Genomic DNA, 13,424 nt, shown 5'->3' with positions numbered 1-13,424 from the left:
CGTTTACTCAAATTATTTCAAATATGGTATTTCTTTAAACAGAAAGATATTGGGAAGATTTGAAAGTTAATTGGAAAAATTTCTACATATCTTCAAAGCAGAGACCATAATCCAAAGGTGAACCACTTATACATGATATTTCATCTTTAACACATGATTTAAAAAAATGATTATCTTGGAAAAAGAGAAAAGATATTCTTGCTTAAATTATTGTCTAACAAAGTTTGTAAGTTACTGCTTGAAGTGAATTGGTAAGAGTGAAGATGTTCAATTGTGATGAAATAGTAAAAGTAGCTGGTGATAAAATGATTAATTATGGTTAAACTCCTTCACTCTGATCTTATGTATGTAAAATTTAAATATATGGTTATACACCAGTTACCAAATCCATTATAAATACAATTTTCTTTTAGTCTATTTTTAAATTATTTATTCCATTTACTCTGTTTTCGTATTGTCTTCATTTTATCTGATCTTTACTGTATTACATTTGCCCTTCATCAAATTAGAATGCATTGTACTGTAAAAGAAATTGTTTCAGTACTTGAAAGAAAGATTTCTTATAGTATAGAAGTAGTTGGAAAAGGCTTTCCTTCTGTCTCATTTAATGAAATTAACTTTCTGTTCTTAGCCATTAATTTTTTTAATCAACCCAGCTACATCAAGATAGAGGTAAATTTTTGTTAAAAAAAGACCTTAGAACTCCTAAAGTTTATCTGGCATATGTACAGGCATATACTCAAAATTTCAAAGTGGAATTACTAAGTAGTTTCCAATATTACTACAACTGGGTATCAAGTAGAAGACAAATTATACTCAAGGAAGGAAGCTGTTGGTAAGCTTGAAGTTAAGAAAAAAAAAATAATTACTTGTCATGCATTCTCCCCTATTTTTCCTGGCCTTCGATTATTTCTAGATACCTGGGTAAATTTAACTAGTTATTTCTTTCCTTCTAGAATGATACCTTTCTTTTTCTTTGTGTATGTAGGTGTATTGCTATCTCCTGTGGCAAAAACAAAATCTTTTAGAATAAAAGAAAAGAAACATTTTTCCTTTTTTCCAACATCTTTCTCCCCTCATAGGAGAAGATGAATGCTAAATAACTATTAAATGATTCAGATTGAGGTATTTCTTAGCCAGTAATCAATATTGGCAAGAAAGTTCCTTCAGTGGGAGAAGTAGAACAAACATTAAAGGGAGAGTTAGTAGCCCAAAGACACCCATTCCCATTGTTCTAGGGCCATCACCAAATCAGTGACTTAATTTGAGGCAAATTTTCAACCTCTCAGGCTCTTTATTTCATTCTCTGTAAAGTAAATGAAATTTATAACATACAAGTTTCTTTTCAGTTCTAAACATTAATATGTATCATATTTGTTGAGGTCCAAAAATGTGATCCCAAAGCCCTTGTGCAGGATAGTTTCAAGCCAATTTTATAACCAACCATTTTTTTTCAGGTTCTTTGAACACATAAAAATAGAAAGATGGCTTGATGTGTCCTTATCATACTTTCAGTCGTATTTTTCCCATGATTTTTTCACCAGCAGATCTCTTTTAGCCTTGTTGATTAAAATGGATCTTACATTGGCATTTGCATTAGAAATGAGGCTAATTGTGGAAGAGGAGGGGAGTAGGAATAGTAGTAGTAGTAGTAGTTGTCATAGTCATGGTAGTAGTAATAATAATAGTAATAGCTAATATTTATTGAGAATTTAAGATGGATGTCAGGCATTGTTGTAAGCACTTGACTTATTTTACTCATTTAACCTTCATTTTAACCCTAAGGGTGAAATACTGCAATTAACTCCATTTCCACATAGGGAAACCAGAATCCACTGTGAATAATACTCCCCTGAACATGGGGGCCCCAAAAGAACTGAGGCATAGAGAAGCTTAATAATATATACAAGGGCACATAGCTAATAAGATGTGGAGCTAGATTTTGAACCTAGACCATCTAGAATTGATGCTCTGAACTGTTAACATTATTTCTTTGGAAGATGCTTGAGATGCTGTCACTCTTGCTTATATTCTAGGCTGTACCAAAAGAGTTTAGATCCTGTTTTCTGTTTTTCTTTTTTTTTTTTTTTTTGCTGTTGAAATACATTTTCAGAACAAAAATGAACAGAAGTAGTGAAGTAGTATACTGGGTTATTTTGTCGATCTTAGACAAATAATATTAATGTGGTTGTTACCCAGAGGGCTTAAAGGGTATTAAGTTTGGCCCTTCATTTATTTACATTTACTAACTGCCTTTCCATTTGCCCAGACAACCTATCCTTGATTGCTTTTACTCTTTCAAATCTCTTTTTCCAGTTGCTTCTTGTGAACTTCTGGATTAAGCATTCTGTTTACTTAGTAGGTGGTTCTTCTATTCAAAGACTTTCTGCTTACAGTGTTGCTGAGTGGCTTATAGACTAATCTGGTTAATTTACAGAATGGCCTATTTCAGTTCTCCCTAGGTTACCCATGTTTCATGCAAGTTAAACACCATAGTTCAACCACTCTGAAAGAAACAAATTAATTTGAACACTGGAGAGAAATGTCAGCAGAGTTGATGCCCCTATTCTCCCACTCTTGGACTCAGTGTAGGTAGAATATGTCAGTGTCTGGACATTCTTTACTTTAGAATGACAATGGCTTATATCCAGGGTAACCATACCATCATTCAACCTGGAATGATTTTGAGAATGAAAGGAAGTGATAATTTCACCAGGATAAAGTGTAAACCTGTGACTGTCTTGGGCAAACAGGCTATATGGCATCCTGCTTATGCATGCGGTGTTAATAGTTTCTCCCTGACCAAGACTTGGCTCTGAGGTTCCCATCCTTCATACAGCAGGAGAAAAGGAAGAAAAAGTCTGCCATCTCAATAGAATGGATGTGATGCCAACAGTAGCATCACATTAAGGTTTCATCGTGTCCCTCCACTCTCCAGCACTGCAACTTCCCTCTCCCCAGCCTTTTCCTCAGCTTTGGAGAATGGAAGAAAGGGAGCATGTCTTTTATTTGCTTATTTCCTTTTCTAATCCTAAGGTAGAGTCAGAGGAGTGCAGCTAAATGAGTCAATAACTATCTAGAAATGTGTTTCTTATGAAGGGGAAAAAATCAGCAATGGTTCTGCACAGGAAAATTACCACATACAGGCCCAAATCAGCTTTTCCTTTACCCTCCCTACATCTATGGTTATATAACCAAAAAGAGGTTTAATAACTGCCCCACCCCACCTGCTCATACAGTGTGTTCCAGAGTCTTGGATAAACCACCAAGTTGCTGCAATACCATGAATATTTTATATCTGCTGAGTACAATCTTTCCATGAAAATTCAGTATTCAGTGATTTTGTGGCCTACTTAGCTTGTTTATTAATGGTAACTTTTTGAAAAAAAAAATCAGAATAGGGGTTTAGTTTAGAGGAAGGAAGAGGTTTGTTTTAAACAGTTTCACAGAGAAGTGGGACAGTGATAGGGATTTAAATTTTTATGAACTGGAGAAATTCATTTAAAGGTCTTTATTTAGGGGTAATACATCAAAACTCTACATAGTGAAGGCAAGTAGTGAGAAAAGAAGTGAATTAGCATAAGCTTCACCTCAATTTCAGTGTTTTAACATAAAAATTTGTTCTTTTATCATACTAAATGTCTAAGGAGGATTGACAGAAAACATGCTCATAAGGGTCACACAAAGGATCCAATCCATGAGGATGACAGCTCAATATCAACATGAGCTTCCATGCACATGATGGTATGGGACAGGGAACATGACAGATCAAACACTGTTATTTAAAGCTTTGTCCAGAAGTGGCACACGTTGCTTACACTGACATTTGATTTTCCAAAGCAAGTCAAAGGGTGTAAGGAAGTATATTCCTATCACATGTCTGGAAGGAGATCTGATTTTTTTTTGTGAATAACTCTTAATGACTTTCACAAGCAGCACACTATTCAATTAACAAGGAAGAAACAAAGCCAAGTTCAGAAAACTGTAAAATGTGCTATAGAACTCAAATTTAGCTTGCCATATATTGATAATGACTTTTCAAAGTGATCTTTACAATAGTGTGCTTAAGTGTAATTTATCATAAATTAGCTTCTATATATGACTCTAAATGAAAGCATTATAGAGATTCTTTTTTGGGATTCTTCAGTTATCTCTTATTTTTTAGGTGAAACTTTTGATGTTTTTTAAAATCAACATTACTGTTTTAGTGTAGAATATTGCATTGTACTCTTTCTACAACTGAAAGACAACTCCTTTTCTTCATAGTGAAACAATACCTTATCTATAATTCCAAATTCTACAGATCTCTAAAAACAAAGTTTTTTTTTCATGATGCATTTGATATAAGACTATTTGTTATCTTAAATGTGAATATAAATTTAATGTGAACATTACTTTATTTTGTCCCTGAAGTGTTACTGTATTTGATCCTGGGATGTCTTCCTCACGCCCACCGAAGGGGTTACATAATATACAGTATGTGCGTATCTTAATTTACTAAAATCTTAAAAACTATTTCAAATACATCTATCCACAAAGGTTTTAGAAAATCTGTATTTCCAGTCTCTCACCAAGCTCACAAAGGCATATTATGATCCAAATTTAACCCATGTAGATAATTTTCCAAAGCCTAATTTTCAGGTCATTAGTCTTCTAAATTATTCTAATATTTTCTCTAATATTACTCATTTATATCAAAATACATTTTGGCCTTATAACAATGAGAAATACTTTGAGATGCTTGACTTCATAAAGCCAGTAGGTGGCAGTCCAAGTAAAAGATTATCAAAAGAAATAATCGTTTTAGGTAATAAATACCCAGAAAATTAATAGATTTATTGTGAATAGTAAAAGGAAAAAAATTTTTGTAAAATTATTTTTCCACTTTAGAAATTGAGTCTTCTTCCTATTGGTTGTTTTCAGCCAAACCAAATTATGGTTTCTTTATGCATGCACATACATGCATCCACAAACACATGATTTTAATGTGCTATTAATCTTTCCAAGCTGCATAGACTACCTACCCAGGAAGCCTTTTGTAAAAGCTCACATCTGCAGTGGACTATAAAATAAAATGAACATATAGTGGCTATCAAGTCACACTTGACACTATGGAGTACTTGAAAATCCCCATCAGTTTTTCTTCCCTCCTTCTCTGCACACCTACCTCAAGTGCTTTCATGCTGTCTGTAACACAGAGGATAGTGAATGATACATTTAATTCCACTCGGATGTTTCTGAAATTTTAAAGACGAGACCTAGTGTTAAGTCGGTGGAATCCTGTTACTAGTAAAATTTAAGATACATTATTATTTTGCAGATGGAAGTGGGAATGTTTGGAGAAACTTGTCTACATACTGCCAATCACATCCGGACTACCCATTGAATGACTAATCCTAGTGATTATCTGTGTGCCCTTTTTTCCTTTTTTTCTGCTCCTCATGAATATGTGGAAATAATTTAAATGCATTTTATTTTACTTAAATTATTATTAAAGCCAAATTTACTTGGGAATATGATATTTCATAGTGTAGTAAGAAATACATATTTAAAATGGGATGATTGAAAAAATGACGTTGGACATTGGGAATTTATTGAGAAGAATGGAATTTTAGCTGAATGATATGGATTGAAGACACTGAACATTATTAAAGAGGAAATGGGCTTTACTATGTACTTATATCACAAAAATTTAAATTGTATTTCTTAATCTTATGTAACACTAAAATAGTGTGTTAAAGCAAATATAGCAGGATAGAATATGCTGGTTTAAGTCTAGGCTCCGCAGTTAGACTGGACTTAATTCTGACTCTTTGCTAAACATCTCTAGTTTCCCAGTAAAATAAAACTAATTACAGGTCCTCCTTACAGAAGTTGTTGGCAGGATTAAATTAGAAATATGTATAAAATGCTTAGTGGAAAATATATTTTAGCTCATTATGCAATAGACACATGAAGTCTGTTACTACCTTGGAATTAGGAGCATTGTAATCAAGGATCTAATGTTTAGTACCATCGTGCACTTTAAAAACTATCAATTTACCTTTGGAATTTAGGGATGGAAAAAGCTTTCCCTTATAAGAGTTTTATGCATGTACAAATATGTAGTTGTACCTGTAACATTGTACAAACTGCTCTGTGCTTTGCTTTTACACTTAAAAAGTGTGTCTTGGAGTTTATTTTCTATTAGAATTTACCAATCTGCCTCATTTTATATGTATATGTGTGAATATATTTAATAGTTCCTGTTTCTCCTTGGTTGTCAGGAAGCTAAGAACCACATTCTAAATTTAACAAAAGCAAACTGTGCCTGTTGTTTGTATGACTGTCTTCCTTTGTCAAGTTTTTGCCTCTCATCTGAGACAAAACCTTGACAGTTATTTCTGATCATGATTTTCCATATATATAAATGAGCGTAAATTGCTGTCAATGTTTGGTTCGGAGTACTGTTTCCCTTCCAAAGTGATCTTCGAGGTTATCACCCAATTCACTTTAGAATCTGTATATCCAGCTGCGAATACCCTCTTCTCCATCTCCCCAGCCCAGGCTCCGCCCCCAGTGCATTGCACCGCCCCTAGTCGTTCTTCTTCCCTGCCTATCACGCCATTCGGCTCTGCCCCCTCCCCATCCGCCGCGTTGTTTTCTAGCGCGGGCACCGCCTCTTCTCGAGGGGGCGGTGCCCTGGCGGAAGGAGGCGGTGCCAGGGCCGTTGCTAAGATACAGCTTGCAACGAAGAACCCTGGAAATACTGACCTTGCTAGCAAGCATCTTGAGAAACCCCTTTGAGGGCTGTAGCTACGTTTCTTAATCAGGTAGGAGGAGGGGTTCCGGCTGCGCTCTCCTGGCGAAACGCTTAGACCCGTCTTTGAGCGGGTGATTCTTCTAGGATCGAGTATGGGGCACTGACCCGGCCTGGGCGCTGGAGGTGGGCAGGCGGGTTCTAAATGCGCAGCCTTCACTTTAAAACTGCGAAGCATCCTATTTTTCCTGGCTCGCTCTCTGGCTCTGTCTATCTGAATTCGAATCTCTGAAGCACCAGCTTCAAGCTAGGAGGTACAGCACTTTCTACCCGAGTGTTCATGGGGGAACCCGGATCTGGCGTTAGAATACCATCCCTGGTGACCATTTTCAGTCTTTAGTAAATCAACGGCTTTCAGATTTTCCTCACTGGGCACTTTCTCTCTGCTAATGATCTTTGCTGTGCCGCCTTTAAAAATGAATTTCAACAAGTCTGCTTTGTAGAAGACAAAACTAGATCCCTATCTTAACATTAAAATTCCAGATGTGTCAAACTTTAAATGGTAGCATTTGAAATCATGGGTTATACATGCAAAAGGGGCAGTTTTTCCTATGCAATCATAATAGACTATTTTTAAAAACTTTTTTAAGTTTAAAAATGTTTACCTTTGAATTGTTAATATATACAAATGATAAAAAGAATAAACAGTGAAAATCTTCCTCCTACTTATGTCCCCCAGTCCTCCACTTCACCTTTCAGAGATAAACTTATTCTATGTATATACAGAACTTTCTCAAATTGTTGTTAGAGTTTAGAAATAGAAAAAGCTATTTCTAAATAGCTTATAACATAAGAATCCCATCAAAATACAAATATGTGGTTTTACTTTGTAGCATCCTACTCTTGTTCTGTGTTTTGCATTTTCACTTAAGTACATTGTGTATCTTGGAGATTGCTTTCTAATTGTTTTACAGATCTGCCTTATTTTATGTGTGTATGTATGAATGTATATAAACGTGTGTGTGTATATATGCATTTAGGTGTCAGTATGAGAAATCATAAATCATAAAATTTGGAATCTCAAAAGCAAAAAGAATGATACCTAAAATTGCTAAATTCCCATATAGCAAAAGGCAACATAAACAATGTTAAAATAAATAATGGGGAAATGTATTTCCAACATACAACAGGAAATAGTAAGACTCTCATAAAACCATATAAGCATGTAAGGAAACAGGCAAAGGGCTGTTGGTGTTTAAACATGGAGCTGCCTCGTTGGAAGGCAATTTGATGGGATTTTAGATAATTAAAATTTGCATGCTCTTTTACTCCACCATCCTAATACTGGGAACTTATTTTACAGTATACTTACTCACATATACAAAGATAGATGTGTAAAGTGTGTGTTGCAGCAGTGTTTTTTATTAACTAGAAACTGGTGATAGTTAGAATGTCCATTGGCAGGACAGCCATTGAATATAATGTGGCTTAATCTTGTAATGAAATCACTATGAAATTGTTGAAAAGAAAAAGGCAGAATGTGTTTTCTGTAGAAATATGTGTATATTAAAAAAGCAACCTGTACAATAGTATCTTGTTTGTTTCAAAATATACAGAAACGTAGTATAAATATATTCACACATATCAGTATGTTCATGAACAAATATAAGTACAAAATGATATATAATTTTAGCTGAAGAGAGTTTCTAGAAGGACAGATAAATGATTAGCATTGGCTACCATCTAGAGGTTATGGATAGGTTATGAGATGAATAAGAAGGGGATACTTAATTTTTTATTTTATCCCCTTCTGTTCTTTTTCTTTCCCTGTACATGCATTTTACTCTTTTAACAACAACAATAACAATAATGAAAAAACATTGCAAAAAGTCTTCAAACTGTAGCTATGATGCTATTGCATCATCATCAGCCCTATCTGTTTGGATTGAAATTTCACAGCATTTTGCATTTTATATTTTATGTTATAATATGCATGCTTTGTCATTTAAATTTAATTTCTGCTGCAGTGACAATTTGTACATATTTAATATAAAAGTAGAACATGCTAATTTAGGGGAATATTAGGAACCAATAGGCATTAACTCCTTATCCTAGGCAGGTGAAGTAAAAAAATAAAACAAAACCCTGTCTAATATTTTCTTCTCAATTAAAAATCCTAACCATGTCTCTCACTTAAAAATAAGACAGTGCCTGCCCATGCAAAAAAAAGAAAATAACGTAAAATAAAAGACAGTCTCTGATAATATATCTGATTGTGATATGCTCTTTTAAATCCTGGACCTAACCGCCACTGACCATTGTGAGGTTCTTGATCTCAGCTTCCATATCTAGAGGAAGATCAGTAGTGGTAGACTTCTTAATCATCAGGACAGCTTCCTAGTCACACCATCACACCAGCTGTCCCTCCTTCCACGGCCCCCAGGGATTCCTATACTGCCAGGTAGCTGTAAGTGTAATGGTTAAGAGCATGGGTTTTAGATCCAGACTTCATGGATTTGGATCCTGGCTGTATTACTCATCACCTCTGCGATCTTGAACACACTATTTAACCTCCCTGTGCTAATTTCCTTATCTGTAAAATGGGCATAATAACATCAACATTCTGTGAGGATTAATAATCTAATATGTGTTTGGTGTTTGCTAATATTATGCTTTATTTTGATATTATTTTTTTCCCACTGAGTTAAATGATTAATTATGTAATGCCTCAGAGGCTTTATTTTTTTTTCCACTTTTTTTCATGTTTTTTTTTTATTAATTAAAAAAATTAACTAACACAACAATAGAAATCAATCCATTCTACATATGCAATCAGTAATTCTTAATATCATCACATAGGTGTATGGTCATCATTTCTCAGTACATATGCATCGATTTAGAGAAAGAAATAGCACTACAACAGAAAAAGAAATAAAGTGATAACACAGAGAGAAAACACAAATAAAAATAAAAAGTACAAAAATATATAAGAGAAAAAAAAAACAAAACAAACAAACAAAAAAACTATAGATCAGATGCAGCTTCATTCAGCGTTCCAAGATAATTACATTACAATTAGGCAGTATTGTGCTGACCATTTTTTTTTTTTTTTTTTAGACGTCATACCATTCTACATATGCAATCAGTAATTCTTAACATCATCACATAGATGCATGATCATCGTTTCTTAGTACATTTGCATCGGTTTAGAAGAACTAGCATTATAACAGAAAAAGATATAGAATGTTAATATAGAGAAAAAAAATAAAAGTAATAATAACAAGAACAAAACAAACAAAACAAAACAAAACAAAAACCTATAGCTCGGATGCAGCTTCGTTCAGTATTTTAACATGATTACTTTACAATTAGGTATTATTGTACTGTCCATTTTTGAGTTTTTGTATCTAGTCCTATTGCACCGTCTGTATTCCATCAGCTCCGATTACCCATTATCTTACCCTGTTTCTAACTCCTGCTGAACTCTGTTACCAATGACATATTCCAAGTTTATTCTCGAGTGTCGATTCACATCATTGGGACCATACAGTATTTGTCTTTTAGCTTTTGGCTAGACTCACTCAGCATAATGTTTTCTAGGTCCATCCATGTTATTACATGCTTCATAAGTTTATCCTGTCTTAACGCTGCATAATATTCCATCGTACGTATATACCACAGTTTGTTTAGCCACTCGTCTGTTGATGGACATTTTGGCTGTTTCCATCTCTTTGCAATTGTAAATAACGCTGCTATAAACATTGGTGTGCAAATGTCTGTTTGAGTTTTTGCCCTTAATTCCTTTGAGTAGATTCCCAGCAATGGTATTGCTGGATCGTATGGCAATTCTATATTCAGCTTTTTGAGGAACCGCCAAACTGCTTTCCACAGTGGTTGCACCATTTGACATTCCCACCAACAGTGGATAAGTGTGCCTCTTTCTCCGCATCCTCTCCAGCACTTGTCATTTTCTGTTTTGTTGATAATGGCCATTCTGGTGGGTGTGAGATGATATCTCATTGTGGTTTTGATTTGCATTTCTCTAATGGCCAGGGACATTGAGCATCTCTTCATGTGTCTTTTGGCCATTTGTATTTCCTCCTCTGAGAGGTGTCTATTCAAGTCTTTTTCCCATTTTGTAATTGGGTTGGCTATCTTTTTGTTGTTGAGTTGAACAATCTCATTATAAATCTCAGAGGCTTTATTAATGTATAATTTTCATTAGCCTTTTGGAAATGTTAGAAATAATTCATAGTAGTTAGCTAGTATGTATTGAGTGCTTACTGTGTGCCAGGTACTGTTTACAAAGTATTTAATATATATTATTTTATTTAAACACTCCCCACCTTTTGTTGTTCTAGCTATTATTATTCCATTTCACAAGTGAGGAAAATGAGACTTAAAGAGGTTAACAAACCTCTTAGTCCTAAGTCATACAGCTAGTAAGTATCAGGAACTGTGAGGGGGTTGGTATTTTATCCTACTTGCAAGCTAAAGTTACTGGTTTGTTATTGTTTCCCGGATGTTGGCAGAAGAACAGATTCCCCAGTCAGAGATAAAGGACTCATTCATTGCAAAAGAAATAGCCAGCACTTCATGTTTGTACCAGTTCTGCATGCTCCATAAGTCCGACAGGTGTTACAGATATGAACCTACATGATTCTTGCACACAGTGATTGCATTACAGGAGAGGAATACTGAGCTTGGAGAATTCACCAGTTTTGTCGTATGCCCAAGAAGGTTTGCTTTTGTCTGGGGGAAAACGTTTTCTCAACCTTGAAGATTTCTTGTGGCAAACACAACCCTGAGAAATAGCATGGGTAAATTGGTCATGCCCTTTCATTTTTGGCATATCCAACAGGACATTCAGAGCATATTGCCTTTCCAGGCAGTAAGTTGCTAAGTCAGGGTTCAAACCTAGGCATTCTGATTCCGGCGCCTGCCCTCCTGATGGCCGTCTTTGTGAAGCCAGAGCTGAGAACCTCTGTACTGGATGGCACAGAGATCCTTTCCGGTCTGTAATCTTCATGATTTTATATTTCAGAAATCTTGAAATTTCTTATTTTTAGGTTAAATAAATGCTTATCACTGTTCATTATTATAACGATAATTGCCGACCACACCCGTTAGGATCACAACTCACAGGTTAAAAACTTAATATAATGATTTAACCCACTTAATTCATATCATTAATTAGTATCTCCTATGGATTTTAGTTCGATTATGCACAAAAACACTACCAATTAGAGAGAACTGTGATAAGTACCATCTTGTTCTGGCCTTCTGTATAGGATCATTTTTTTCTGCTTGAAATAATTTTTTCTTTCAAAATTCCTTCTATGTTTATCTTAATAACACATTTTGTTTTTAACAGAAAAGACCATTTGTATGCTTAATTTTTTTACTTCATTTAAAAAATTAAGGTATAATTTAGACTCAGTAAAACTCACTCATATGAATTTTCTTCTTAAGTCTGTTCATATGGTGAATTACATTGGTTGATTTTTAAATGTTTAACCAGCTTTCCATTCTTTCCATTGATTTTTAAATGTTTAACCAACTTCAATTGGTCATTATATATTATCTTTTAACATATTTTTGGATTCAATTTCTCAGTATTTTGTTGAAGTTTTTTTGTGTCTATGTTCATGAAGGATAGTGATATGTAGTTTTCTTTTCTTTTCATGTGTTTTTCTCTCTTTTTTTTTTCTATTTGAGTAATGAAGGCTGATAAAATAAGTTGGGAAGTATTTCTTCCTCTTCAATTTTCTTATAGATTTTGTGTATAAATGTTATTATTTCTTCCTTAAATATTTGGTGAATTCATCGGTCAGGCCATCTAGACTTGGAGTTTTATTTTGGGGAAGGTTTTAAACTTCAAATTCAGTTTCTTTAGTAGATTTAGGGTGATTTACATTATTTAATTGTTCTTGAGTGGACTTTTGGCAGTTTGCTCTTTCAGATAATTAAATTGTTGAATTTATGTCAACAGAGTTGTTTTAAGTATGATTCTTGCACACAGATGCTTCATATTTTTTAAATGCTGTAGCATCTGTAGTGGTTACTTTTTCATTTCTGATATTTTATCTAATCTGAGATTCTCTGCTTTTTAATTTGCATGTTTTATCAAATCTGATTAATAAAACTGTTATGGCCAGAATAAAATTTACCAACTTCCTAGCTGTATAATATTTATTTTTCTGTTCTTTGTTTCTTTTTTGCCTCTTTTTTCTGCCTTCTTTTGGATTGAGTATTTTAGGTGACTCCTTATCCTTACTGTTATTTATATCTATTATATACCTGTTATGTCTTTTAATTTTTATGGATTACAATTTGCATCTTTAAATATTTTCATTCTACCTTCAAATAATAATATACTACTATACCTGTAGAATAAAGACCTTTCAACTTTGCTCCTATCTATAGTACTATTGTTATCCATTTTTACTTTTACTTATTTGTTTACTTATAAGTACACGGGTATTACTACTGCTTTTACCTGAGATAATCTGTCATACTTTAGAAAAATTACAATAACTAAAAGTGAATTTTATATTTACTTTTATTTATGCCATTCCAGTGCACTTCATATAGTTGTTCAATTCCAAGTTTTTGTAAAGCAAAAACTTTACAAAACTTTATTTTTTTGTAAAAAAATATTTAGCCTGAAAAATTTTCTTTAGCA

General features: G+C 33.9%; 1 protein-coding gene across 3 annotated transcripts in view; it reads left to right on the top strand.

The window, feature by feature from the left end:
- Positions 1 to 11: 11 nt before the first annotated feature.
- IQUB (IQ motif and ubiquitin domain containing) overlaps positions 12 to 13,424 on the top strand; it is a 135,568-nt gene continuing 122,155 nt past the window's right edge. For 2 of the 3 annotated variants that reach the window (XM_077120499.1, XM_077120341.1), the window contains exon 1: positions 12 to 6,812. The gene's annotated coding sequence lies outside the window, so the exon portion shown is untranslated. The remainder of the gene's footprint in view (positions 6,813 to 13,424) is intronic. The other variant, XM_077120413.1, reaches the window with a different exon arrangement.

This window comes from Tamandua tetradactyla, chromosome 1 (genome assembly GCF_023851605.1).
Source record: "Tamandua tetradactyla isolate mTamTet1 chromosome 1, mTamTet1.pri, whole genome shotgun sequence".
In the NCBI taxonomy this organism is placed as follows: domain Eukaryota; kingdom Metazoa; phylum Chordata; class Mammalia; order Pilosa; family Myrmecophagidae; genus Tamandua; species Tamandua tetradactyla.
The sequence above is the reverse complement of the archived record's forward strand: the minus strand, read 5'-3'. Positions and strand labels throughout refer to the sequence as shown.